This window comes from Hyla sarda, unplaced genomic scaffold, assembly GCF_029499605.1.
Source record: "Hyla sarda isolate aHylSar1 unplaced genomic scaffold, aHylSar1.hap1 scaffold_1150, whole genome shotgun sequence".
Classification (NCBI taxonomy): Eukaryota; Metazoa; Chordata; class Amphibia; order Anura; family Hylidae; genus Hyla; species Hyla sarda.
In genome coordinates this window covers 12,219-35,968 of record NW_026607772.1, presented here as the reverse complement: position 1 = coordinate 35,968, position 23,750 = coordinate 12,219, and the positions used below count along the sequence as shown (strand labels likewise).

The following is a 23,750-nucleotide window of genomic DNA, read 5'->3' as shown; positions in this document are numbered from 1 at the left end:
ACCTGTCATGGGGCAGATCGTCCATCCGGACCAGACCTGCAGCATTCCTGGCCGCAGGATTGCCGACAGCCTTGCCCTTGTGAGAGACACGGTCCATTACATCCAGGACCGCGGGGGCCGCGCCGCCCTGGTCAGCTTAGATCAGGAGAAGGCGTTCGACCGTGTCTCCCACGCATTCATGGACAGGGTTTTGCGCAGGCTGGGTCTGGGGAAGATGTTTTGCTCTTTTGTTAACGTTATGTATTTTGACATTTACAGCACGGTGTTGGTGAACGGCTGGAAGACTGACCCCTTTTCTATTCTTTCAGGGGTTAGACAAGGCTGCCCTCTTTCACCTCTCCTTTTTGTTTGTGTTATAGAGCTCTTCGCTGAGACTATCCGGCAGAATGGAGAGATCAGAGGGATCACCGCACCAGGACCAGATCGCCACGAGGTCAAGTGCTCGCTCTACATGGACGACGTGACCGTCTTCTGCGCTGACCAGCGTTCGGTGACTGCACTCGTCCAGACCTGCGAGGACTTCGGCAGAGCTTCGGGGGCAAAAGTCAACTGCGGGAAGTCGGAGGCCATGCTCTTCGGGGAATGGCACCTGGCTTCTTCCGCCCCCTTCCCCTTTACTATTAAGCCGGACTTCATTCAAATTCTTGGAGTCTGGTTCGGGAAGGAAGGAGCGGCCCTTAAGTCCTGGCAAGACCGACTAGGAAGGATAAACTCGAAGATCGGACTGTGGAGCTCCAGAAAGCTCACGATGGAAGGCAAGGCACTTGTCCTGCGGAGTGAAGTTTTACCTGTGCTCCAATATACCGCACAGGCCTGGCCTCCCCATACCACCGTTTGCAAGGCCATCACCCGGACAGTGTTTGGCTTCGTCTGGGGCAAAATGGACAGAGTCAAGAGGACCGTGATGTACAAGGAACCCCGCAAGGGTGGGAAGGGAATACCCGACATCCCCGCTCTGCTGAGGGCCTCCTTTGCATGTGTCACGGTGCAGCGGACTCTTGTTGAAAAGACTGGCTCAGCGGGCAGGTCCATGTCTCGCTTGCTTCTCATGCCCCTCTGGAGACAGCTGGGCTGGGACAAGTGGGACAGCTCCATCCCTTACAACTGGAACACTCCCTGGTTCTATGGGGATGTTGTCCGGTTTGTGAGGGAGCACCAGCTGGAAGGACTGAAACCCGACCTATGGAAGCCGAAGACAATCCACAAGCTCATCCGAGCTAAGGACTTGACCGAGCTGGTTCCGGGACTCCCCGCAGCCACTGCAGAGACAGTTTGGAACAATGTGGCCTCAAAGCGGCTTACCAATGGACACAAGGACTTGTCGTGGATGGCCGTCATGGGAGGTCTCTCTCTCAGGTCATTCATGCATGCCCGCAACCTGTGCAAGACCCGGTACTGCCCCCGTTGCCCCTACGTGGAGGAAACATCTTTCCACGTGTTTTGGCAGTGCCCCTTTGCACAGGGTCTGTTGGACGCCCTAGAACATGAACTCAGAGACTCAGTCCCCAGGAGCTGCCTATCGTACCATTCGGTGCTTAACGGCCTGTTCCCTGGGACCCACGACGTGGAGGCCATCCAGGAGGCCTGGCGCCTTATGAACTGTTTTAAGGACGCAGTGTGGCTTGCCAGGAACCGCCTCGTGATCAACAGGGAAAACATGTCCGTCCGGGACTGCCGCAGGTTCATCAAGAACCTGCTTAGAGACTATTCCATCTTGGACAGCTCGGCCGTTGATGAGGAAGAAGAGGAGTGAAGACCCCTCTCCTTCTCCCATGTCTCCCTGAAGATACAGCCCAACAGTTTGGCCCTGTGATCCGCCCCCTCCCTACCCCCACATAGTCGCCCACACCCCTACCCCGATCACAGATTGTATTATTTGGTTTTTGTTTGATCTCTTGTGCCTTTCTATTGCAGGATTGAGCTGAATGTTAGAGTAGCATGGTGTGCGATGTATAGCTTAGGGAACCTTTGCTGTGTATTGTACTATCATGCATTGTGTGACTGTAATTTATTGTACGACTTGTAATGACTGAACGGTAAATAAAGCTCTTTCAATCTGTTCTTATCAGTTTAATATCTGATACGTCCCCTATCTGGGGACCATATATTAAATGGATTTTTGAGAACGGGGGCCGATTTCGAAGCTTGCTTCCGTCGCCCTATGCATTGACCCGATATGGCAGTATCTTCGGGTACAGTGCACCACCCCCTTACAGGGTTAAAAAGAAAGATTCCTACTTTCATTGCTACCTGCTTGCTGGCTAGCCAGCTAGCCAGCCCTGTGGGCCTTGCTGCTGCTGCAGCCAAAAAACAAAAGGTGGTGCTGCTGCTGCTTCTGCTGCTTCTGCTTCTGCTTGTGTCTGGCCGCTGTTGGAGCGTCCAGGCACAGGACTTCTGCTGCTGCTGACTAAATGGCCTCCTTAATTGGATCATTTGAGTAGCCAGCACACCTGTGCAGGTAGGGCATGACATGATAGGCAGCTGCCTTGATAGCGGGTGGGTGCTGAATGTTCCTAATTGACAAAATAAGATTAATGCTTATGAAGAAATATAAAATCTCATCCCTTCCCCAATATCGCGCCACACCCCTACCCCTTAATTCCCTGGTTGAACTTGATGGACATATGTCTTTTTTCGACCGTACTAACTATGTAACTATGTAACATAACATGGGGGGGGGGGGGGGGTCTCCTGGCTGTTCACACAGGTGTGTCATTGCTGTACATTGACCATGCATTGCTTCTGTGGTATTGCAAAGGCAAAGACAAATGCTTCCAGCCATCCATTGCACTAATGGATTGGTCATCAGCTGGCTGTCTATGTCCCGCATCAATATAGACCAAAGTACAGAGGGTTAGGCTATGCTATTGTGCACCTACCTGATGCATCAGAAGGTGCGAGGCCCTTGCTAAATTCTGTGCACAGACTTTGAGATCTATACTTTAGACTGTATCTAAACCTGCTCCAACATGGACTGACATTCTGGCCTACTTTCAGCCGATGCGACTTGTCTGTCGCTGAACAGTCGCTTTTTATGTATTCAGCACCTATGTATAATGTTGTAAAAATGCTCTAGAAGCTAAAGTCGCAGAAATGTCACACATATTTGGCCTGCAACTTTCTGTGCGACAAATTCAGACAGGAAAAATCAGTATAAATCCTTAGAAAATTATCCCCCAGTGTCTCCATCTGCTGGCGGTATTGAATAAGCATTGCTGCACTGATGGGGTATGCATTAGACGAAAAAAAAGAAGAAAAAGAAGAATAATACGCCCAGAAAAGAGGCGAAAAGGAGAAAAACGTAAAAAAACGTGAAAAAAAAGTAAGAGGAAGAGAAGGGAAAAAAAGGTGGAAATGGGTTTAAAAGTGATTTCAGCGGAGAAATATATATATATATATATATATATATATATATATATATATATATATACGCGCACACACACACATATATATAAACGTATTCTCCGTTGAGATATTGCAGCCGCTGCTGTGTCCAGGCCCAGGAGCCTTAGCACTGTGCTGTGATGTCACTCAATACCACTGACATCACTAGGTGTAAACAACATCTCTCCTTTGCTGTGTATGTGACTATGGAGCTGTTTGGTGATGTCGTCTATTATGGCCTTCATAGAAGCAACAGGAGATTGTTGCATCCATCTAGAACCCTCAGAACTACAGTGCTATGATGTCACTCACTTCCACAGGCCTTGCAGAGTGTAAACAACAACAACCCAGCTTTGTTGTGTATGTAACCATAGGGATTTGTGATGTCACCTAGAACCTTCACAGCAGCGACAGCTTTATGAGGAGCATCAGCACTGCTCTGCCTGAGCAGAACCATCACCGCCATAGGTTGTCAAATAACCCGGGTTTAACCCACACAGGTAAGTCCAATGGGGTGCAGGCATGTCCTCTATGCTTACAGCTTCCCGTGGGTGTTGGTTTGATACCGTTTGGGGACAGCCAAGGAGGCATCTGCAGGCAACAAAGGTAGGTGTGTGCTTGTGTGTGTGTTTCCTATGCAGATCCTAAGCCCAGTGTCACATGCAAGTAGGAGGAGTAAGAAGGGTTCCTGGCAAATCCGGGTTATGGATTGCATTTAAAAAGGCCCCGTGGGAGTGCAATGGGCCCCTGTCTTGCTGCTTAGCAATAATGGTATGGGTTTAGGTTCTGCTGTGTGTACTGGTGGTTGACTGCCCCCCAGCCCAGAGTGTGCATGGAAAATTGTCTGGCAGCCTCCCTGACAGCAAGCAGTGATAGTGCCCATGAAGGGCACCTTGTTGGGCCCGCCCCTTTCACGGTTATCGCTTCTCGGCCTTTTGGCTAAGATCAAGTGTAGTATCTGTTCTTATCAGTTTAATATCTGATACGTCCCCTATCTGGGGACCATATATTAAATGGATTTTTGAGAACGGGGGCCGATTTCGAAGCTTGCTTCCGTCGCCCTATGCATTGACCCGATATGGCAGTATCTTCGGGTACAGTGCACCACCCCCTTACAGGGTTAAAAAGAAAGATTCCTACTTTCATTGCTACCTGCTTGCTGGCTAGCCAGCTAGCCAGCCCTGTGGGCCTTGCTGCTGCTGCAGCCAAAAAACAAAAGGTGGTGCTGCTGCTGCTTCTGCTTCTGCTTGTGTCTGGCCGCTGTTGGAGCGTCCAGGCACAGGACTTCTGCTGCTGCTGACTAAATGGCCTCCTTAATTGGATCATTTGAGTAGCCAGCACACCTGTGCAGGTAGGGCATGACATGATAGGCAGCTGCCTTGATAGCGGGTGGGTGCTGAATGTTCCTAATTGACAAAATAAGATTAATGCTTATGAAGAAATATAAAATCTCATCCCTTCCCCAATATCGCGCCACACCCCTACCCCTTAATTCCCTGGTTGAACTTGATGGACATATGTCTTTTTTCGACCGTACTAACTATGTAACTATGTAACATAACATGGGGGGGGGGGGGGTCTCCTGGCTGTTCACACAGGTGTGTCATTGCTGTACATTGACCATGCATTGCTTCTGTGGTATTGCAAAGGCAAAGACAAATGCTTCCAGCCATCCATTGCACTAATGGATTGGTCATCAGCTGGCTGTCTATGTCCCGCATCAATATAGACCAAAGTACAGAGGGTTAGGCTATGCTATTGTGCACCTACCTGATGCATCAGAAGGTGCGAGGCCCTTGCTAAATTCTGTGCACAGACTTTGAGATCTATACTTTAGACTGTATCTAAACCTGCTCCAACATGGACTGACATTCTGGCCTACTTTCAGCCGATGCGACTTGTCTGTCGCTGAACAGTCGCTTTTTATGTATTCAGCACCTATGTATAATGTTGTAAAAATGCTCTAGAAGCTAAAGTCGCAGAAATGTCACACATATTTGGCCTGCAACTTTCTGTGCGACAAATTCAGACAGGAAAAATCAGTATAAATCCTTAGAAAATTATCCCCCAGTGTCTCCATCTGCTGGCGGTATTGAATAAGCATTGCTGCACTGATGGGGTATGCATTAGACGAAAAAAAAGAAGAAAAAGAAGAATAATACGCCCAGAAAAGAGGCGAAAAGGAGAAAAACGTAAAAAAACGTGAAAAAAAAGTAAGAGGAAGAGAAGGGAAAAAAAGGTGGAAATGGGTTTAAAAGTGATTTCGGCGGAGAAATATATATATATATATATATATATATATATATATATATATATATATATACGCGCACACACACACATATATATAAACGTATTCTCCGTTGAGATATTGCAGCCGCTGCTGTGTCCAGGCCCAGGAGCCTTAGCACTGTGCTGTGATGTCACTCAATACCACTGACATCACTAGGTGTAAACAACATCTCTCCTTTGCTGTGTATGTGACTATGGAGCTGTTTGGTGATGTCGTCTATTATGGCCTTCATAGAAGCAACAGGAGATTGTTGCATCCATCTAGAACCCTCAGAACTACAGTGCTATGATGTCACTCACTTCCACAGGCCTTGCAGAGTGTAAACAACAACAACCCAGCTTTGTTGTGTATGTAACCATAGGGATTTGTGATGTCACCTAGAACCTTCACAGCAGCGACAGCTTTATGAGGAGCATCAGCACTGCTCTGCCTGAGCAGAACCATCACCGCCATAGGTTGTCAAATAACCCGGGTTTAACCCACACAGGTAAGTCCAATGGGGTGCAGGCATGTCCTCTATGCTTACAGCTTCCCGTGGGTGTTGGTTTGATACCGTTTGGGGACAGCCAAGGAGGCATCTGCAGGCAACAAAGGTAGGTGTGTGCTTGTGTGTGTGTTTCCTATGCAGATCCTAAGCCCAGTGTCACATGCAAGTAGGAGGAGTAAGAAGGGTTCCTGGCAAATCCGGGTTATGGATTGCATTTAAAAAGGCCCCGTGGGAGTGCAATGGGCCCCTGTCTTGCTGCTTAGCAATAATGGTATGGGTTTAGGTTCTGCTGTGTGTACTGGTGGTTGACTGCCCCCCAGCCCAGAGTGTGCATGGAAAATTGTCTGGCAGCCTCCCTGACAGCAAGCAGTGATAGTGCCCATGAAGGGCACCTTGTTGGGCCCGCCCCTTTCACAGTTATCGCTTCTCGGCCTTTTGGCTAAGATCAAGTGTAGTATCTGTTCTTATCAGTTTAATATCTGATACGTCCCCTATCTGGGGACCATATATTAAATGGATTTTTGAGAACGGGGGCCGATTTCGAAGCTTGCTTCCGTCGCCCTATGCATTGACCCGATATGGCAGTATCTTCGGGTACAGTGCACCACCCCCTTACAGGGTTAAAAAGAAAGATTCCTACTTTCATTGCTACCTGCTTGCTGGCTAGCCAGCTAGCCAGCCCTGTGGGCCTTGCTGCTGCTGCAGCCAAAAAACAAAAGGTGGTGCTGCTGCTGCTTCTGCTGCTTCTGCTTCTGCTTGTGTCTGGCCGCTGTTGGAGCGTCCAGGCACAGGACTTCTGCTGCTGCTGACTAAATGGCCTCCTTAATTGGATCATTTGAGTAGCCAGCACACCTGTGCAGGTAGGGCATGACATGATAGGCAGCTGCCTTGATAGCGGGTGGGTGCTGAATGTTCCTAATTGACAAAATAAGATTAATGCTTATGAAGAAATATAAAATCTCATCCCTTCCCCAATATCGCGCCACACCCCTACCCCTTAATTCCCTGGTTGAACTTGATGGACATATGTCTTTTTTCGACCGTACTAACTATGTAACTATGTAACATAACATGGGGGGGGGGGGGGGGTCTCCTGGCTGTTCACACAGGTGTGTCATTGCTGTACATTGACCATGCATTGCTTCTGTGGTATTGCAAAGGCAAAGACAAATGCTTCCAGCCATCCATTGCACTAATGGATTGGTCATCAGCTGGCTGTCTATGTCCCGCATCAATATAGACCAAAGTACAGAGGGTTAGGCTATGCTATTGTGCACCTACCTGATGCATCAGAAGGTGCGAGGCCCTTGCTAAATTCTGTGCACAGACTTTGAGATCTATACTTTAGACTGTATCTAAACCTGCTCCAACATGGACTGACATTCTCGCCTACTTTCAGCCGATGCGACTTGTCTGTCGCTGAACAGTCGCTTTTTATGTATTCAGCACCTATGTATAATGTTGTAAAAATGCTCTAGAAGCTAAAGTCGCAGAAATGTCACACATATTTGGCCTGCAACTTTCTGTGCGACAAATTCAGACAGGAAAAATCAGTATAAATCCTTAGAAAATTATCCCCCAGTGTCTCCATCTGCTGGCGGTATTGAATAAGCATTGCTGCACTGATGGGGTATGCATTAGACGAAAAAAAAGAAGAAAAAGAAGAATAATACGCCCAGAAAAGAGGCGAAAAGGAGAAAACCGTAAAAAAACGTGAAAAAAAAGTAAGAGGAAGAGAAGGGAAAAAAAGGTGGAAATGGGTTTAAAAGTGATTTCGGCTGAGAAATATATATATATATATATATATATATATATATATATAGCCCAGGAGCCTTAGCACTGTGCTGTGATGTCACTCAATACCACTGGACATCACTAGGTGTAAACAACATCTCTCCTTTGCTGTGTATGTGACTATGGAGCTGTTGGTGATGTCGTCTATTATGGCCTTCATAGAAGCAACAGGAGATTGTTGCATCCATCTAGAACCCTCAGAACTACCAGTGCTATGATGTCACTCACTTCCACAGGCCTTGCAGAGTGTAAACAACAACAACCCAGCTTTGTTGTGTATGGTAACCATAGGGAATTTGTGATGTCACCTAGAACCTTCACAGCAGCGACAGCTTTATGAGGAGCATCAGCACTGCTCTGCCTGAGCAGAACCATCACCGCCATAGGTTGGTCAAATAACCCGCGGTTTAACCCACACAGGTAAGTCCAATGGGGTGCAGGCATGTCCTCTATGCTTACAGCTTCCCGTGGCGTGTTGGTTTGATACCGTTTGGGGACAGCCAAGGAGGCATCTGCAGGGCAAACAAAGGTAGGTGTGTGCTTGTGTGTGGTGTTTCCTATGCAGATCCTAAGCCCAGTGTCACATGCAAGTAGGAGGAGTAAGAAGGGTTCCTGGCAAATCCGGGTTATGGATTGCATTTAAAAAGGCCCCGTGGGAGTGCAATGGGCCCCTGTCTTGCTGCTTAGCAATAATGGTATGGGTTTAGGTTCTGCTGTGTGTACTGGTGGTTGACTGCCCCCCAGCCCAGAGTGTGCATGGAAAATTGTCTGGCAGCCTCCCTGACACCAAGCAGTGATAGTGCCCATGAAGGGTGCACCTTGTTGGGCCCGCCCCCTTTCACGGTTATCGCTTCTCGGCCTTTTGGCTAAGATCAAGTGTAGTATCTGTTCTTATCAGTTTAATATCTGATACGTCCCCTATCTGGGGACCATATATTAAATGGGATTTTTGCAGAACGGGGGCCGATTTCGAAGCTTGCTTCCGTCGCCCTATGCATTGACCCGATTATGGCAGTATCTTCGGGGTACAGTGCACCACCCCCTTACAGGGTTAAAAAGAAGAAGATTTCCTACTTTCATTGCTACCTGCTTGCTGGCTAGCCAGCTAGGCCAGCCCTGTGGGCCTTGCTGCTGCTGCAGCCAAAAAACAAAAGGTGGTGCTGCTGCTGCTTCTGTCTGCTGCTTCTGCTTCTGCTTGTGTCTGGCCGCTGTTGGACGCGTCCAAGGCACAGGACTTTCTGCTGCTGCTGGACTAAATGGCCTCCTTAATTGGATCATTTGAGCTAGCCCAGCACACCTGTGCAGGGTAGGGCATGACATGATAGACAGCTGCGCTTGATAGCGGCGTGGGTGCTCTGAATGTTTCCTAAGTTGACAAAATAAGATTTAATGCTTATGAAGAAATATAAAATCTCATCCCTTCCCCAATATCGCGCCACACCCCTACCCCTTAATTCCCTGGTTGAACTTGATGGACATATGTCTTTGTTTCGACCCGTACTAACTATGTAACTATGTAACATAACATGGGGGGGGGGGGGGTCTCCTGACTGTTCACACAGGTGTGTCATTGCTGTACATTGACCATGCATTGCTTCTGTGGTATTGCAATGACCATGCATTGCTTCTGTGGTATTGCAAAGGCAAAGACAAATGCTTCCAGCCATCCATTGCACTAATGGATTGGTCATCAGCTGGCTGTCTATGTCCCGCATCAATATAGACCAAAGTACAGAGGGTTAGGCTATGCTATTGTGCACCTACCTGATGCATCAGAAGGTGCGAGGCCCTTGCTAAATTCTGTGCACAGACTTTGAGATCTATACTTTAGACTGTATCTAAACCTGCTCCAACATGGACTGACATTCTGGCCTACTTTCAGCCGATGCGACTTGTCTGTCGCTGAACAGTCGCTTTTTATGTATTCAGCACCTATGTATAATGTTGTAAAAATGCTCTAGAAGCTAAAGTCGCAGAAATGTCACACATATTTGGCCTGCAACTTTCTGTGCGACAAATTCAGACAGGAAAAATCAGTATAAATCCTTAGAAAATTATCCCCCAGTGTCTCCATCTGCTGGCGGTATTGAATAAGCATTGCTGCACTGATGGGGTATGCATTAGACGAAAAAAAAGAAGAAAAAGAAGAATAATACGCCCAGAAAAGAGGCGAAAAGGAGAAAAACGTAAAAAAACGTGAAAAAAAAGTAAGAGGAAGAGAAGGGAAAAAAAGGTGGAAATGGGTTTAAAAGTGATTTCGGCGGAGAAATATATATATATATATATATATATATATATATATATATACGCGCACACACACACATATATATAAACGTATTCTCCGTTGAGATATTGCAGCCGCTGCTGTGTCCAGGCCCAGGAGCCTTAGCACTGTGCTGTGATGTCACTCAATACCACTGACATCACTAGGTGTAAACAACATCTCTCCTTTGCTGTGTATGTGACTATGGAGCTGTTTGGTGATGTCGTCTATTATGGCCTTCATAGAAGCAACAGGAGATTGTTGCATCCATCTAGAACCCTCAGAACTACAGTGCTATGATGTCACTCACTTCCACAGGCCTTGCAGAGTGTAAACAATAACAACCCAGCTTTGTTGTGTATGTAACCATAGGGATTTGTGATGTCACCTAGAACCTTCACAGCAGCGACAGCTTTATGAGGAGCATCAGCACTGCTCTGCCTGAGCAGAACCATCACCGCCATAGGTTGTCAAATAACCCGGGTTTAACCCACACAGGTAAGTCCAATGGGGTGCAGGCATGTCCTCTATGCTTACAGCTTCCCGTGGGTGTTGGTTTGATACCGTTTGGTGACAGCCAAGGAGGCATCTGCAGGCAACAAAGGTAGGTGTGTGCTTGTGTGTGTGTTTCCTATGCAGATCCTAAGCCCAGTGTCACATGCAAGTAGGAGGAGTAAGAAGGGTTCCTGGCAAATCCGGGTTATGGATTGCATTTAAAAAGGCCCCGTGGGAGTGCAATGGGCCCCTGTCTTGCTGCTTAGCAATAATGGTATGGGTTTAGGTTCTGCTGTGTGTACTGGTGGTTGACTGCCCCCCAGCCCAGAGTGTGCATGGAAAATTGTCTGGCAGCCTCCCTGACAGCAAGCAGTGATAGTGCCCATGAAGGGCACCTTGTTGGGCCCGCCCCTTTCACGGTTATCGCTTCTCGGCCTTTTGGCTAAGATCAAGTGTAGTATCTGTTCTTATCAGTTTAATATCTGATACGTCCCCTATCTGGGGACCATATATTAAATGGATTTTTGAGAACGGGGGCCGATTTCGAAGCTTGCTTCCGTCGCCCTATGCATTGACCCGATATGGCAGTATCTTCGGGTACAGTGCACCACCCCCTTACAGGGTTAAAAAGAAAGATTCCTACTTTCATTGCTACCTGCTTGCTGGCTAGCCAGCTAGCCAGCCCTGTGGGCCTTGCTGTTGCTGCAGCCAAAAAACAAAAGGTGGTGCTGCTGCTGCTGCTTCTGCTGCTTCTGCTTCTGCTTGTGTCTGGCCGCTGTTGGAGCGTCCAGGCACAGGACTTCTGCTGCTGCTGACTAAATGGCCTCCTTAATTGGATCATTTGAGTAGCCAGCACACCTGTGCAGGTAAGGCATGACATGATAGGCAGCTGCCTTGATAGCGGGTGGGTGCTGAATGTTCCTAATTGACAAAATAAGATTAATGCTTATGAAGAAATATAAAATCTCATCCCTTCCCCAATATCGCGCCACACCCCTACCCCTTAATTCCCTGGTTGAACTTGATGGACATATGTCTTTTTTCGACCGTACTAACTATGTAACTATGTAACATAACATGGGGGGGGGGGGGGGTCTCCTGGCTGTTCACACAGGTGTGTCATTGCTGTACATTGACCATGCATTGCTTCTGTGGTATTGCAAAGGCAAAGACAAATGCTTCCAGCCATCCATTGCACTAATGGATTGGTCATCAGCTGGCTGTCTATGTCCCGCATCAATATAGACCAAAGTACAGAGGGTTAGGCTATGCTATTGTGCACCTACCTGATGCATCAGAAGGTGCGAGGCCCTTGCTAAATTCTGTGCACAGACTTTGAGATCTATACTTTAAACTGTATCTAAACCTGCTCCAACATGGACTGACATTCTGGCCTACTTTCAGCCGATGCGACTTGTCTGTCGCTGAACAGTCGCTTTTTATGTATTCAGCACCTATGTATAATGTTGTAAAAATGCTCTAGAAGCTAAAGTCGCAGAAATGTCACACATATTTGGCCTGCAACTTTCTGTGCGACAAATTCAGACAGGAAAAATCAGTATAAATCCTTAGAAAATTATCCCCCAGTGTCTCCATCTGCTGGCGGTATTGAATAAGCATTGCTGCACTGATGGGGTATGCATTAGACGAAAAAAAAGAAGAAAAAGAAGAATAATACGCCCAGAAAAGAGGCGAAAAGGAGAAAAACGTAAAAAAACGTGAAAAAAAAGTAAGAGGAAGAGAAGGGAAAAAAAGGTGGAAATGGGTTTAAAAGTGATTTCGGCGGAGAAATATATATATATATATATATATATATATATATATATATATATACGCGCACACACACACATATATATAAACGTATTCTCCGTTGAGATATTGCAGCCGCTGCTGTGTCCAGGCCCAGGAGCCTTAGCACTGTGCTGTGATGTCACTCAATACCACTGACATCATTAGGTGTAAACAACATCTCTCCTTTGCTGTGTATGTGACTATGGAGCTGTTTGGTGATGTCGTCTATTATGGCCTTCATAGAAGCAACAGGAGATTGTTGCATCCATCTAGAACCCTCAGAACTACAGTGCTATGATGTCACTCACTTCCACAGGCCTTGCAGAGTGTAAACAACAACAACCCAGCTTTGTTGTGTATGTAACCATAGGGATTTGTGATGTCACCTAGAACCTTCACAGCAGCGACAGCTTTATGAGGAGCATCAGCACTGCTCTGCCTGAGCAGAACCATCACCGCCATAGGTTGTCAAATAACCCGGGTTTAACCCACACAGGTAAGTCCAATGGGGTGCAGGCATGTCCTCTATGCTTACAGCTTCCCGTGGGTGTTAGTTTGATACCGTTTGGGGACAGCCAAGGAGGCATCTGCAGGCAACAAAGGTAGGTGTGTGCTTGTGTGTGTGTTTCCTATGCAGATCCTAAGCCCAGTGTCACATGCAAGTAGGAGGAGTAAGAAGGGTTCCTGGCAAATCCGGGTTATGGATTGCATTTAAAAAGGCCCCGTGGGAGTGCAATGGGCCCCTGTCTTGCTGCTTAGCAATAATGGTATGGGTTTAGGTTCTGCTGTGTGTACTGGTGGTTGACTGCCCCCCAGCCCAGAGTGTGCATGGAAAATTGTCTGGCAGCCTCCCTGACAGCAAGCAGTGATAGTGCCCATGAAGGGCACCTTGTTGGGCCCGCCCCTTTCACGGTTATCGCTTCTCGGCCTTTTGGCTAAGATCAAGTGTAGTATCTGTTCTTATCAGTTTAATATCTGATACGTCCCCTATCTGGGGACCATATATTAAATGGATTTTTGAGAACGGGGGCCGATTTCGAAGCTTGCTTCCGTCGCCCTATGCATTGACCCGATATGGCAGTATCTTCGGGTACAGTGCACCACCCCCTTACAGGGTTAAAAAGAAAGATTCCTACTTTCATTGCTACCTGCTTGCTGGCTAGCCAGCTAGCCAGCCCTGTGGGCCTTGCTGCTGCTGCAGCCAAAAAACAAAAGGTGGTGCTGCTGCTGCTTCTGCTGCTTCTGCTTCTGCTTGTGTCTGGCCGCTGTTGGAGCGTCCAGGCACAGGACTTCTACTGCTGCTGACTAAATGGCCTCCTTAATTGGATCATTTGAGTAGCCAGCACACCTGTGCAGGTAGGGCATGACATGATAGGCAGCTGCCTTGATAGCGGGTGGGTGCTGAATGTTCCTAATTGACAAAATAAGATTAATGCTTATGAAGAAATATAAAATCTCATCCCTTCCCCAATATCGCGCCACACCCCTACCCCTTAATTCCCTGGTTGAACTTGATGGACATATGTCTTTTTTCGACCGTACTAACTATGTAACTATGTAACATAACATGGGGGGGGGGGGGGGGGGTCTCCTGGCTGTTCACACAGGTGTGTCATTGCTGTACATTGACCATGCATTGCTTCTGTGGTATTGCAAAGGCAAAGACAAATGCTTCCAGCCATCCATTGCACTAATGGATTGGTCATCAGCTGGCTGTCTATGTCCCGCATCAATATAGACCAAAGTACAGAGGGTTAGGCTATGCTATTGTGCACCTACCTGATGCATCAGAAGGTGCGAGGCCCTTGCTTAATTCTGTGCACAGACTTTGAGATCTATACTTTAGACTGTATCTAAACCTGCTCCAACATGGACTGACATTCTGGCCTACTTTCAGCCGATGCGACTTGTCTGTCGCTGAACAGTCGCTTTTTATGTATTCAGCACCTATGTATAATGTTGTAAAAATGCTCTAGAAGCTAAAGTCGCAGAAATGTCACACATATTTGGCCTGCAACTTTCTGTGCGACAAATTCAGACAGGAAAAATCAGTATAAATCCTTAGAAAATTATCCCCCAGTGTCTCCATCTGCTGGCGGTATTGAATAAGCATTGCTGCACTGATGGGGTATGCATTAGACGAAAAAAAAGAAGAAAAAGAAGAATAATACGCCCAGAAAAGAGGCGAAAAGGAGAAAAACGTAAAAAAACGTGAAAAAAAAGTAAGAGGAAGAGAAGGGAAAAAAAGGTGGAAATGGGTTTAAAAGTGATTTCGGCTGAGAAATATATATATATATATATATATATATATATATATACGCGCACACACACACATATATATAAACGTATTCTCCGTTGAGATATTGCAGCCGCTGCTGTGTCCAGGCCCAGGAGCCTTAGCACTGTGCTGTGATGTCACTCAATACCACTGACATCACTAGGTGTAAACAACATCTCTCCTTTGCTGTGTATGTGACTATGGAGCTGTTTGGTGATGTCGTCTATTATGGCCTTCATAGAAGCAACAGGAGATTGTTGCATCCATCTAGAACCCTCAGAACTACAGTGCTATGATGTCACTCACTTCCACAGGCCTTGCAGAGTGTAAACAACAACAACCCAGCTTTGTTGTGTATGTAACCATAGGGATTTGTGATGTCACCTAGAACCTTCACAGCAGCGACAGCTTTATGAGGAGCATCAGCACTGCTCTGCCTGAGCAGAACCATCACCGCCATAGGTTGTCAAATAACCCGGGTTTAACCCACACAGGTAAGTCCAATGGGGTGCAGGCATGTCCTCTATGCTTACAGCTTCCCGTGGGTGTTGGTTTGATACCGTTTGGGGACAGCCAAGGAGGCATCTGCAGGCAACAAAGGTAGGTGTGTGCTTGTGTGTGTGTTTCCTATGCAGATCCTAAGCCCAGTGTCACATGCAAGTAGGAGGAGTAAGAAGGGTTCCTGGCAAATCCGGGTTATGGATTGCATTTAAAAAGGCCCCGTGGGAGTGCAATGGGCCCCTGTCTTGCTGCTTAGCAATAATGGTATGGGTTTAGGTTCTGCTGTGTGTACTGGTGGTTGACTGCCCCCCAGCCCAGAGTGTGCATGGAAAATTGTCTGGCAGCCTCCCTGACAGCAAGCAGTGATAGTGCCCATGAAGGGCACCTTGTTGGGCCCGCCCCTTTCACGGTTATCGCTTCTCGGCCTTTTGGCTAAGATCAAGTGTAGTATCTGTTCTTATCAGTTTAATATCTGATACGTCCCCTATCTGGGGACCATATATTAAATGGATTTTTGAGAACGGGGGCCGATTTCGAAGCTTGCTTCCGTCGCCCTATGCATTGACCCGATATGGCAGTATCTTCGGGTACAGTGCACCACCCCCTTACAGGGTTAAAAAGAAAGATTCCTACTTTCATTGCTACCTGCTTGCTGGCTAGCCAGCTAGCCAGCCCTGTGGGCCTTGCTGCTGCTGCAGCCAAAAAACAAAAGGTGGTGCTGCTGCTGCTTCTGCTGCTTCTGCTTGTGTCTGGCCGCTGTTGGAGCGTCCAGGCACAGGACTTCTGCTGCTGCTGACTAAATGGCCTCCTTAATTGGATCATTTGAGTAGCCAGCACACCTGTGCAGGTAGGGCATGACATGATAGGCAGCTGCCTTGATAGCGGGTGGGTGCTGAATGTTCCTAATTGACAAAATAAGATTAATGCTTATGAAGAAATATAAAATCTCATCCCTTCCCCAATATCGCGCCACACCCCTACCCCTTAATTCCCTGGTTGAACTTGATGGACATATGTCTTTTTTCGACCGTACTAACTATGTAACTATGTAACATAACATGGGGGGGGGGGGGGGGGGTCTCCTGGCTGTTCACACAGGTGTGTCATTGCTGTACATTGACCATGCATTGCTTCTGTGGTATTGCAAAGGCAAAGACAAATGCTTCCAGCCATCCATTGCACTAATGGATTGGTCATCAGCTGGCTGTCTATGTCCCGCATCAATATAGACCAAAGTACAGAGGGTTAGGCTATGCTATTGTGCACCTACCTGATGCATCAGAAGGTGCGAGGCCCTTGCTAAATTCTGTGCACAGACTTTGAGATCTATACTTTAGACTGTATCTAAACCTGCTCCAACATGGACTGACATTCTCGCCTACTTTCAGCCGATGCGACTTGTCTGTCGCTGAACAGTCGCTTTTTATGTATTCAGCACCTATGTATAATGTTGTAAAAATGCTCTAGAAGCTAAAGTCGCAGAAATGTCACACATATTTGGCCTGCAACTTTCTGTGCGACAAATTCAGACAGGAAAAATCAGTATAAATCCTTAGAAAATTATCCCCCAGTGTCTCCATCTGCTGGCGGTATTGAATAAGCATTGCTGCACTGATGGGGTATGCATTAGACGAAAAAAAAGAAGAAAAAGAAGAATAATACGCCCAGAAAAGAGGCGAAAAGGAGAAAACCGTAAAAAAACGTGAAAAAAAAGTAAGAGGAAGAGAAGGGAAAAAAAGGTGGAAATGGGTTTAAAAGTGATTTCGGCTGAGAAATATATATATATATATATATATATATATATATATATACGCGCACACACACACATATATATAAACGTATTCTCCGTTGAGATATTGCAGCCGCTGCTGTGTCCAGGCCCAGGAGCCTTAGCACTGTGCTGTGATGTCACTCAATACCACTGACATCACTAGGTGTAAACAACATCTCTCCTTTGCTGTGTATGTGACTATGGAGCTGTTTGGTGATGTCGTCTATTATGGCCTTCATAGAAGCAACAGGAGATTGTTGCATCCATCTAGAACCCTCAGAACTACAGTGCTATGATGTCACTCACTTCCACAGGCCTTGCAGAGTGTAAACAACAACAACCCAGCTTTGTTGTGTATGTAGCCATAGGGATTTGTGATGTCACCTAGAACCTTCACAGCAGCGACAGCTTTATGAGGAGCATCAGCACTGCTCTGCCTGAGCAGAACCATCACCGCCATAGGTTGTCAAATAACCCGGGTTTAACCCACACAGGTAAGTCCAATGGGGTGCAGGCATGTCCTCTATGCTTACAGCTTCCCGTGGGTGTTGGTTTGATACCGTTTGGGGACAGCCAAGGAGGCATCTGCAGGCAACAAAGGTAGGTGTGTGCTTGTGTGTGTGTTTCCTATGCAGATCCTAAGCCCAGTGTCACATGCAAGTAGGAGGAGTAAGAAGGGTTCCTGGCAAATCTGGGTTATGGATTGCATTTAAAAAGGCCCCGTGGGAGTGCAATGGGCCCCTGTCTTGCTGCTTAGCAATAATGGTATGGGTTTAGGTTCTGCTGTGTGTACTGGTGGTTGACTGCCCCCCAGCCCAGAGTGTGCATGGAAAATTGTCTGGCAGCCTCCCTGACAGCAAGCAGTGATAGTGCCCATGAAGGGCACCTTGTTGGGCCCGCCCCTTTCACGGTTATCGCTTCTCGGCCTTTTGGCTAAGATCAAGTGTAGTATCTGTTCTTATCAGTTTAATATCTGATACGTCCCCTATCTGGGGACCATATATTAAATGGATTTTTGAGAACGGGGGCCGATTTCGAAGCTTGCTTCCGTCGCCCTATGCATTGACCCGATATGGCAGTATCTTCGGGTACAGTGCACCACCCCCTTACAGGGTTAAAAAGAAAGATTCCTACTTTCATTGCTACCTGCTTGCTGGCTAGCCAGCTAGCCAGCCCTGTGGGCCTTGCTGCTGCTGCAGCCAAAAAACAAAAGGTGGTGCTGCTGCTGCTTCTGCTGCTTCTGCTTCTGCTTGTGTCTGGCCGCTGTTGGAGCGTCCAGGCACAGGACTTCTGCTGCTGCTGACTAAATGGCCTCCTTAATTGGATCATTTGAGTAGCCAGCACACCTGTGCAGGTAGGGCATGACATGATAGACAGCTGCCTTGATAGCGGGTGGGTGCTGAATGTTCCTAATTGACAAAATAAGATTAATGCTTATGAAGAAATATAAAATCTCATCCCTTCCCCAATATCGCGCCACACCCCTACCCCTTAATTCCCTGGTTGAACTTGATGGACATATGTCTTTTTTCGACCGTACTAACTATGTAACTATGTAACATAACATGGGGGGGGGGGGGTCTCCTGACTGTTCACACAGGTGTGTCATTGCTGTACATTGACCATGCATTGCTTCTGTGGTATTGCAAAGGCAAAGACAAATGCTTCCAGCCATCCATTGCACTAATGGATTGGTCATCAGCTGGCTGTCTATGTCCCGCATCAATATAGACCAAAGTACAGAGGGTTAGGCTATGCTATTGTGCACCTACCTGATGCATCAGAAGGTGCGAGGCCCTTGCTAAATTCTGTGCACAGACTTTGAGATCTATACTTTAGACTGTATCTAAACCTGCTCCAACATGGACTGACATTCTGGCCTACTTTCAGCCGATGCGACTTGTCTGTCGCTGAACAGTCGCTTTTTATGTATTCAGCACCTATGTATAATGTTGTAAAAATGCTCTAGAAGCTAAAGTCGCAGAAATGTCACACATATTTGGCCTGCAACTTTCTGTGCGACAAATTCAGACAGGAAAAATCAGTATAAATCCTTAGAAAATTATCCCCCAGTGTCTCCATCTGCTGGCGGTATTGAATAAGCATTGCTGCACTGATGGGGTATGCATTAGACGAAAAAAAAGAAGAAAAAGAAGAATAATACGCCCAGAAAAGAGGCGAAAAGGAGAAAAACTTAAAAAAACGTGAAAAAAAAAGTAAGAGGAAGAGAAGGGAAAAAAAGGTGGAAATGGGTTTAAAAGTGATTTCGGCGGAGAAATATATATATATATATATATATATATATATATATATATATATATATATATATATACGCGCACACACACACATATATATAAACGTATTCTCCGTTGAGATATTGCAGCCGCTGCTGTGTCCAGGCCCAGGAGCCTTAGCACTGTGCTGTGATGTCACTCAATACCACTGACATCACTAGGTGTAAACAACATCTCTCCTTTGCTGTGTATGTGACTATGGAGCTGTTTGGTGATGTCGTCTATTATGGCCTTCATAGAAGCAACAGGAGATTGTTGCATCCATCTAGAACCCTCAGAACTACAGTGCTATGATGTCACTCACTTCCACAGGCCTTGCAGAGTGTAAACAATAACAACCCAGCTTTGTTGTGTATGTAACCATAGGGATTTGTGATGTCACCTAGAACCTTCACAGCAGCGACAGCTTTATGAGGAGCATCAGCACTGCTCTGCCTGAGCAGAACCATCACCGCCATAGGTTGTCAAATAACCCGGGTTTAACCCACACAGGTAAGTCCAATGGGGTGCAGGCATGTCCTCTATGCTTACAGCTTCCCGTGGGTGTTGGTTTGATACCGTTTGGTGACAGCCAAGGAGGCATCTGCAGGCAACAAAGGTAGGTGTGTGCTTGTGTGTGTGTTTCCTATGCAGATCCTAAGCCCAGTGTCACATGCAAGTAGGAGGAGTAAGAAGGGTTCCTGGCAAATCCGGGTTATGGATTGCATTTAAAAAGGCCCCGTGGGAGTGCAATGGGCCCCTGTCTTGCTGCTTAGCAATAATGGTATGGGTTTAGGTTCTGCTGTGTGTACTGGTGGTTGACTGCCCCCCAGCCCAGAGTGTGCATGGAAAATTGTCTGGCAGCCTCCCTGACAGCAAGCAGTGATAGTGCCCATGAAGGGCACCTTGTTGGGCCCGCCCCTTTCACGGTTATCGCTTCTCGGCCTTTTGGCTAAGATCAAGTGTAGTATCTGTTCTTATCAGTTTAATATCTGATACGTCCCCTATCTGGGGACCATATATTAAATGGATTTTTGAGAATGGGGGCCGATTTCGAAGCTTGCTTCCGTCGCCCTATGCATTGACCCGATATGGCAGTATCTTCGGGTACAGTGCACCACCCCCTTACAGGGTTAAAAAGAAAGATTCCTACTTTCATTGCTACCTGCTTGCTGGCTAGCCAGCTAGCCAGCCCTGTGGGCCTTGCTGCTGCTGCAGCCAAAAAACAAAAGGTGGTGCTGCTGCTGCTTCTGCTGCTTCTGCTTGTGTCTGGCCGCTGTTGGAGCGTCCAGGCACAGGACTTCTGCTGCTGCTGACTAAATGGCCTCCTTAATTGGATCATTTGAGTAGCCAGCACACCTGTGCAGGTAGGGCATGACATGATAGGCAGCTGCCTTGATAGCGGGTGGGTGCTGAATGTTCCTAATTGACAAAATAAGATTAATGCTTATGAAGAAATATAAAATCTCATCCCTTCCCCAATATCGCGCCACACCCCTACCCCTTAATTCCCTGGTTGAACTTGATGGACATATGTCTTTTTTCGACCGTACTAACTATGTAACTATGTAACATAACATGGGGGGGGGGGTCTCCTGGCTGTTCACACAGGTGTGTCATTGCTGTACATTGACCATGCATTGCTTCTGTGGTATTGCAAAGGCAAAGACAAATGCTTCCAGCCATCCATTGCACTAATGGATTGGTCATCAGCTGGCTGTCTATGTCCCGCATCAATATAGACCAAAGTACAGAGGGTTAGGCTATGCTATTGTGCACCTACCTGATGCATCAGAAGGTGCGAGGCCCTTGCTAAATTCTGTGCACAGACTTTGAGATCTATACTTTAGACTGTATCTAAACCTGCTCCAACATGGACTGACATTCTGGCCTACTTTCAGCCGATGCGACTTGTCTGTCGCTGAACAGTCGCTTTTTATGTATTCAGCACCTATGTATAATGTTGTAAAAATGCTCTAGAAGCTAAAGTCGCAGAAATGTCACACATATTTGGCCTGCAACTTTCTGTGCGACAAATTCAGACAGGAAAAATCAGTATAAATCCTTAGAAAATTATCCCCCAGTGTCTCCATCTGCTGGCGGTATTGAATAAGCATTGCTGCACTGATGGGGTATGCATTAGACGAAAAAAAAGAAGAAAAAGAAGAATAATACGCCCAGAAAAGAGGCGAAAAGGAGAAAAACGTAAAAAAACGTGAAAAAAAAGTAAGAGGAAGAGAAGGGAAAAAAAGGTGGAAATGGGTTTAAAAGTGATTTCGGCGGAGAAATATATATATATATATATATATATATATATATATATATATATACGCGCACACACACACATATATATAAACGTATTCTCCGTTGAGATATTGCAGCCGCTGCTGTGTCCAGGCCCAGGAGCCTTAGCACTGTGCTGTGATGTCACTCAATACCACTGACATCACTAGGTGTAAACAACATCTCTCCTTTGCTGTGTATGTGACTATGGAGCTGTTTGGTGATGTCGTCTATTATGGCCTTCATAGAAGCAACAGGAGATTGTTGCATCCATCTAGAACCCTCAGAACTACAGTGCTATGATGTCACTCACTTCCACAGGCCTTGCAGAGTGTAAACAACAACAACCCAGCTTTGTTGTGTATGTAACCATAGGGATTTGTGATGTCACCTAGAACCTTCACAGCAGCGACAGCTTTATGAGGAGCATCAGCACTGCTCTGCCTGAGCAGAACCATCACCGCCATAGGTTGTCAAATAACCCGGGTTTAACCCACACAGGTAAGTCCAATGGGGTGCAGGCATGTCCTCTATGCTTACAGCTTCCCGTGGGTGTTGGTTTGATACCGTTTGGGGACAGCCAAGGAGGCATCTGCAGGCAACAAAGGTAGGTGTGTGCTTGTGTGTGTGTTTCCTATGCAGATCCTAAGCCCAGTGTCACATGCAAGTAGGAGGAGTAAGAAGGGTTCCTGGCAAATCCGGGTTATGGATTGCATTTAAAAAGGCCCCGTGGGAGTGCAATGGGCCCCTGTCTTGCTGCTTAGCAATAATGGTATGGGTTTAGGTTCTGCTGTGTGTACTGGTGGTTGACTGCCCCCCAGCCCAGAGTGTGCATGGAAAATTGTCTGGCAGCCTCCCTGACAGCAAGCAGTGATAGTGCCCATGAAGGGCACCTTGTTGGGCCCGCCCCTTTCACGGTTATCGCTTCTCGGCCTTTTGGCTAAGATCAAGTGTAGTATCTGTTCTTATCAGTTTAATATCTGATACGTCCCCTATCTGGGGACCATATATTAAATGGATTTTTGAGAACGGGGGCCGATTTCGAAGCTTGCTTCCGTCGCACTATGCATTGACCCGATATGGCAGTATCTTCGGGTACAGTGCACCACCCCCTTACAGGGTTAAAAAGAAAGATTCCTACTTTCATTGCTACCTGCTTGCTGGCTAGCCAGCTAGCCAGCCCTGTGGGCCTTGCTGCTGCTGCAGCCAAAAAACAAAAGGTGGTGCTGCTGCTGCTTCTGCTGCTTCTGCTTCTGCTTGTGTCTGGCCGCTGTTGGAGCGTCCAGGCACAGGACTTCTGCTGCTGCTGACTAAATGGCCTCCTTAATTGGATCATTTGAGTAGCCAGCACACCTGTGCAGGTAGGGCATGACATGATAGGCAGCTGCCTTGATAGCGGGTGGGTGCTGAATGTTCCTAATTGACAAAATAAGATTAATGCTTATGAAGAAATATAAAATCTCATCCCTTCCCCAATATCGCGCCACACCCCTACCCCTTAATTCCCTGGTTGAACTTGATGGACATATGTCTTTTTTCGACCGTACTAACTATGTAACTATGTAACATAACATGGGGGGGGGGGTCTCCTGGCTGTTCACACAGGTGTGTCATTGCTGTACATTGACCATGCATTGCTTCTGTGGTATTGCAAAGGCAAAGACAAATGCTTCCAGCCATCCATTGCACTAATGGATTGGTCATCAGCTGGCTGTCTATGTCCCGCATCAATATAGACCAAAGTACAGAGGGTTAGGCTATGCTATTGTGCACCTACCTGATGCATCAGAAGGTGCGAGGCCCTTGCTAAATTCTGTGCACAGACTTTGAGATCTATACTTTAGACTGTATCTAAACCTGCTCCAACATGGACTGACATTCTGGCCTACTTTCAGCCGATGCGACTTGTCTGTCGCTGAACAGTCGCTTTTTATGTATTCAGCACCTATGTATAATGTTGTAAAAATGCTCTAGAAGCTAAAGTCGCAGAAATGTCACACATATTTGGCCTGCAACTTTCTGTGCGACAAATTCAGACAGGAAAAATCAGTATAAATCCTTAGAAAATTATCCCCCAGTGTCTCCATCTGCTGGCGGTATTGAATAAGCATTGCTGCACTGATGGGGTATGCATTAGACG

At 46.8% G+C, this 23,750-nt stretch overlaps 9 non-coding genes and 1 pseudogene across 9 annotated transcripts; all 10 read left to right on the top strand.

The window, feature by feature from the left end:
• Window positions 1-2,042: 2,042 nt before the first annotated feature.
• Window positions 2,043-2,208, top strand: LOC130302104 (U2 spliceosomal RNA; annotated as a pseudogene).
• A 2,095-nt stretch (window positions 2,209-4,303) lies between these two features.
• LOC130302074 (U2 spliceosomal RNA) lies at window positions 4,304-4,494 on the top strand. Its single transcript, XR_008852384.1, has one exon. It is a non-coding gene; the product is annotated as a U2 spliceosomal RNA (small nuclear RNA).
• A 2,086-nt stretch (window positions 4,495-6,580) lies between these two features.
• On the top strand, window positions 6,581-6,771 carry LOC130302072 (U2 spliceosomal RNA). The gene has a single exon (XR_008852383.1). It is a non-coding gene; the product is annotated as a U2 spliceosomal RNA (small nuclear RNA).
• A 2,030-nt stretch (window positions 6,772-8,801) lies between these two features.
• On the top strand, window positions 8,802-8,996 carry LOC130302101 (U2 spliceosomal RNA). Its single transcript, XR_008852411.1, has one exon. It is a non-coding gene; the product is annotated as a U2 spliceosomal RNA (small nuclear RNA).
• A 2,139-nt stretch (window positions 8,997-11,135) lies between these two features.
• On the top strand, window positions 11,136-11,326 carry LOC130302071 (U2 spliceosomal RNA). The gene has a single exon (XR_008852382.1). It is a non-coding gene; the product is annotated as a U2 spliceosomal RNA (small nuclear RNA).
• Window positions 11,327-13,419: 2,093 nt separating this feature from the next.
• LOC130302070 (U2 spliceosomal RNA) lies at window positions 13,420-13,610 on the top strand. The gene has a single exon (XR_008852381.1). It is a non-coding gene; the product is annotated as a U2 spliceosomal RNA (small nuclear RNA).
• A 2,085-nt stretch (window positions 13,611-15,695) lies between these two features.
• Window positions 15,696-15,886, top strand: LOC130302069 (U2 spliceosomal RNA). The gene has a single exon (XR_008852380.1). It is a non-coding gene; the product is annotated as a U2 spliceosomal RNA (small nuclear RNA).
• Window positions 15,887-17,967: 2,081 nt separating this feature from the next.
• LOC130302068 (U2 spliceosomal RNA) lies at window positions 17,968-18,158 on the top strand. The gene has a single exon (XR_008852379.1). It is a non-coding gene; the product is annotated as a U2 spliceosomal RNA (small nuclear RNA).
• Window positions 18,159-20,259: 2,101 nt separating this feature from the next.
• LOC130302087 (U2 spliceosomal RNA) lies at window positions 20,260-20,450 on the top strand. The gene has a single exon (XR_008852397.1). It is a non-coding gene; the product is annotated as a U2 spliceosomal RNA (small nuclear RNA).
• A 2,080-nt stretch (window positions 20,451-22,530) lies between these two features.
• Window positions 22,531-22,721, top strand: LOC130302094 (U2 spliceosomal RNA). The gene has a single exon (XR_008852404.1). It is a non-coding gene; the product is annotated as a U2 spliceosomal RNA (small nuclear RNA).
• Window positions 22,722-23,750: the final 1,029 nt, after the last annotated feature.